Genomic DNA, 5,000 nt, shown 5'->3' on the forward strand with positions numbered 1-5,000 from the left:
AAACAGGACTCGAGGGAAAACAAAACTAACTGTAGTTTCCCGTAGGACAAGACATGAAGTGCTTTGTTGTATATTTAGACTTTTCCGTCAAAAATCGCAGCAAAACATCCGGAGCGGGAAACAACTGTGGAATTGTATCCCGATCAGGATACATTTAAATTTGATCAGAAGCACGTGACCAAGAACCAACCAATCACAGTGCTGGTTTTGTTGAGTGAAAGGCGAGGTATATAACAATGTGATTTGATAGATCGTTTTTGTCGGTTCAAGGTCAAAAAAAGAGTTATATTGATGTACTTTATTCCACTTTACCTCTGAAAACGAGATCATTTACATTTTGATGTATTTCATTGAAACATGCCAGCTTGGCTTAGAACCAGAATAAGCACGAAAGGACAAACTTCAAACAAGATCTCCAACAAATTACCTGTACGTGCTCTAAACAAACTTCTGAAAACGCAAGTTAGTGATATTTCTCCTTACTTTTACGAGAAATCATTGCGATTACGAGATTATAACATAAGAGCAAAATTTTCTTGTCACTGTCGAGGCACATCGAAAAGCAGATGGGAAAACGAAGTGAAAAAACCCTTTTGTTCACTCGCATTTTAAAGCCAAACAAACAAGCAAACAAATCAATTATTTCTGTCCAAAAAGAGTACAGATGATTCTTATTTTATTCCAGTTGAGAATAAAAATTCGAGTTTCATTCCTGAACAAAGGAAAAAACGACTCAACCACTTTTTAAAATCGGGGGTGGAAGGGGAATAATGAATAATAAATAACGGCTTAAAAAAGGAAAGGACTAAGGAATTTTTAGCGTGCGACAATTCAGAATAATGAATTTTACGGTTCCCGTTAAAGAATAATGCGCCGATCAAATCGAAACTTCAACATCCTCCATCCCCCGGGGCAAACCCCGGGCATTTGACTATCTTCTGTGCCCGGGGAGTGTGGAATTTGACTTTTGCCTGCGTGGGGTGGTAAAAATTGAACCGGAAGTGTCAGGTTTCAAATGATTTTTTGTTTTGGGCGCCGAAGTCGCTAACAGATATAAAACAGGTGTTTGGACGAGATGGAAGAGTTTAAAGGAAGAGATGTAGCATTTGTGAGCGTCTTCAAAAGGTCTTTATTAACGACGATTGTTCTTTAGTAGGGTATGACAGACAAATCCGATGATAGGGCAGGGCATTTGAACACCATTTTAACTCGAGGGAACGGGAATTTGAACGATCCAACCTTCAAAAGTTCAAATACCCAGGCTTTACACAGGGGAGGGGGGGGGGGGGGAAGGGGGGTTTCGAGTTGATCTGTGCATTATGAATACGGATAAATGAACATCAAACAACATTTCCATAATGAACAATAAATGACTCAGGAAACAAATGGATGGAATGATGAATAACTGAGATCCAATTATTCCGCTTCCATCCCCGATTTTAAAAGTATGCATCCACTTGAAATAACTCATCCTTAGAAATAACAAATGCGGTTTAGTGTCCAAGAAAAGAATTTGTGGAGTAACTTCTTCCACCAAGTTTGAGCTATTACTGGTGTACTGTTTTGTCGTTCTCGTTCTCTTTCTCTCTTGTTTCGTTTCTCTTCTTCTGTCATAGGCCGTCCAGGCATCTTGCATCCTTATCAGATTAAAAATTAAAAATCAAGACTGATCTCAAAAATTGCAATTCAGAGCGAAATTAAAAATATGCACTCATAGTGGGGCGGATATGTGCAGATTTGGGGAAGAATTGTGTTCACTTTCCGTTAAAAGCACCAAGTTTTCAGGAAATATAGGCAAAAACATGGGGATTATATGTGATATGGTGCCATCGCGATTTTTCCTGTTAAACCGGTTTTTTGGATCGATTTCTTATATGGCCGCCATTTTGACCAGAAATAGAGAATGAAAAAATGATGAAAAAAGCGGACATTTAGACAAAAATGATGATGAAATGTTTTACAATGTGTTTTCCGATGTTTTGATTTGTATAAAATATTCAAATGTGAATAAAATAGTGTTTTTAGGGGGAAAATAAGAGTAAAGGCAATATTAACTGAAAGTTTAAAAAGCAATTCTTTAAACAGTATGTAAAAAATCACGATTTATATTTTTTTGAAAATAATGAATATATATGAAAAGTGAATACGAGCCGGAATCCCATTTATCATTTCCCTTTGCCAAGATCCCTAATAGTAACCACAATGCTTTGCGTCCAAACTAATTTGCATATCAGCTCCGCCATTTTGTTTCATCTAAGTGGATATCTCGTTGCGCTCGTACTAATTCGAATTCATCGCTTTTACCGTGACATCTGAGAACTTTAAAATAATTATACAAAATAAGTTACCTTAATTAGATTTACTAAAAAACAAACGAAAAGTGAAGTAAACGCCAACCTTGCTCCTCTAGGTGAGCTGTAAATATCAGGCATGAAGAAAAGCAAGAACGATGCTTCATTTCAAGAGTGAAGGAAGTGGCAATCATATGTTTAACTTATGTTCCAAAGACAACAGAAAAAAGGTGAAACTGAAGCTAGAGGATTCTTGCTGAACAACTTAAGCGTTCTCTCTTTCACGGAGTCATGGAATAGAACTAGCTCTTACCACTGAAATGAAGTTCTGAGTACGTTTACACTGGAGTACGTTTTCCATATTCATGCGTCCCCATATCACAGTTTTTATGTATTTAAGGTATGTTTAGCGTATCAGTTAATCCAAAAACAGTCAATTCAGAATTGGATACGGGTTTCCTTTTTTTTCCATAACGATTATGCCACCAAACCAGGGGCTTAAAAATTATTGTTCCAGATTTGTAAGGAATTTAAAATCAGACTTACTACAGATGAACTGTTAACTCTTTAGATACAGATACTTGTACAGTGGTGAAACGATTAGTTTTTATCTAATTCGAATAACTCTATTTTGCTTCAAACAGCCTCATGGATGACTGCAATCGTAATGCGACCGATTGGGAGCTCTGCGTTATCTTCCAGGAATCAAACAAAGAAGGCCTTCAGTGCCCAGCGGACTCAAGGCGAGCAGATAAAAGAGCAGGCTATAGAACACTTGCAGACAATTTAAGACAGTTTGCTGATCTGGGTTGCAAGCCCAAGGACATAAGTTTATCGCGACTAGATGAAGGCGACGGCATTGCGGCTGCATTCTTCAAACATAGGGACCGCTATCACAAAAGTTTCTATGCTCTTCTTAACTCGTCAAAACTCAAACGAGCTCAAAAAAGAAAATCTGAATCCCAAGACGAGCCAATAGCTGGCGGTAAGTTTATTCACATAAACGCACTGGCATACACAAAAGACACTAGTCCATCTTGTTTTTATGCGAATCTGATAAGCAACCACTTCATAGAGTTTCGACCCTTAGTCTGGGAGCTAGAGTTCGGGAATATGCAAATGTACTGAATGACGAAAGGTTTTTAGCTAAGCTTGGTGGTTCACTCTTGAGGAGAGTTACCACGCCTCTTGTCTATCTGTGCTGTACAGGAGTACAGAATATGCAAAAAGAGAAGCCGTTCCTGAAGATGAATAGCCACATCGTCTAGAAGGTATTGCCTTGGCGGATCTCGAGATCTCGCTATTGATCAGGCCCACGAGCAGAGCAGTTAGACCTGAGACAAACTACCACGAGGCGTACTTACGAGCCTTCCACGAGATGACACCTGCAGCCTGGCACCATCCTCACATGAAGAAGCCGGCACAAGAATGTTTATCCGTGCTGCTGATGCTATCCAATCCCAGCTTGACAAAGATCATTGTTCGTACCGGGCCGTGTTTCTGGTACAGAAGTTACAGGCGCTTGCTTCAGAGAGCATCCAACTCTGGGTGGCATTTGGTACAGGGATACATCTTCGCTACCTTGAAGCCCACGAGATTGCTAACACATTTACTAACAACGTTGTATTTGCCTTACCTGCATTCCACGCATTCACGGGATGCGATACGGTGTCCTGCTTCTATGCGAAAAGCAAAAAGACCGCGCTGGACACCTGGAAGGGTTTTCCAGTGTTTATCGCCTTGTCCAGAGCTCAAACAGAAATAGCCGAAGAGTGGATGTCAATCCTTGAACGCTTCGTTGTTTTACTATATGATAGAACAAGCAGTTCTTCATCTGTAAACGAAGCCAGAAAGCAGTTGTTTACCCGTAAGGCTCGAACTTTCGGCGCCCTTCCTCCGACACGAGATTCATTACTCGAACATGTCAAGCGTACTGCATACCAGGCTGGCCACACATCTTGGGGCCTGGGGACAAGCCCTCGTGCCAAACCCACCTATTCGTAGCCCACAAGATTGGGGAGGAATATCGGAAAGCTGCGATTGGGGGTCTTTCTGGACAAAACTGTCAGAAATCACAAAGTCATCCCAATTGCGGCCGTAATTAATAAGGGTTTTAGAGGAGGCTGTGGGTTTCAGAAGGTTAGTCTAAGATGTACAGCTATGTGCAAGTGCGCTGAAGAGTGCGAAAGCCGTTAAAGTCAATCTTAGACTCTTTTGCGACTATAAACGCTGTTTTCTGAACGAAGCGTAGAGTAAATTTTGTAAGTAATCAATGAGATATTACCCACCTGTTATTGTTTGTATTCTTATACCGTATTATAGTCCGAGAAGATTGAAGTTTAGAAGTGAATCTGGACCATAGAAACAGTTAATTATGTGCATATCATGAGAGTAAGATAAAAGTAAAGAACATCAGTTAGTAAAAATGAAGTTTGGACCCATTTCTTCTTTCGTTCTGACTATGAAAATTTTACTCTCGGTTTTCTGGAGGTCATCTTGAATTTGTATCTTCTCAAGTGTGATTTATCATTTTTGTACAAATTAAGTTAATATAACGTCTTTTTATGTGAAAAGACAGTTTCCTTTGTGCATTTTCTGTCAATTTTTGGCCAAGTTATTAATACACAGACATTTTCTAGAGAGTATCACTTTTACTTCCGGTTCAAAATGGCTGCCGTTTTAAAACTCCCCTTTAAACGGGCCTTAACG

Source organism: Montipora capricornis, chromosome 3 (genome assembly GCF_036669925.1).
Source record: "Montipora capricornis isolate CH-2021 chromosome 3, ASM3666992v2, whole genome shotgun sequence".
NCBI lineage: Eukaryota > Metazoa > Cnidaria > Anthozoa > Scleractinia > Acroporidae > Montipora > Montipora capricornis.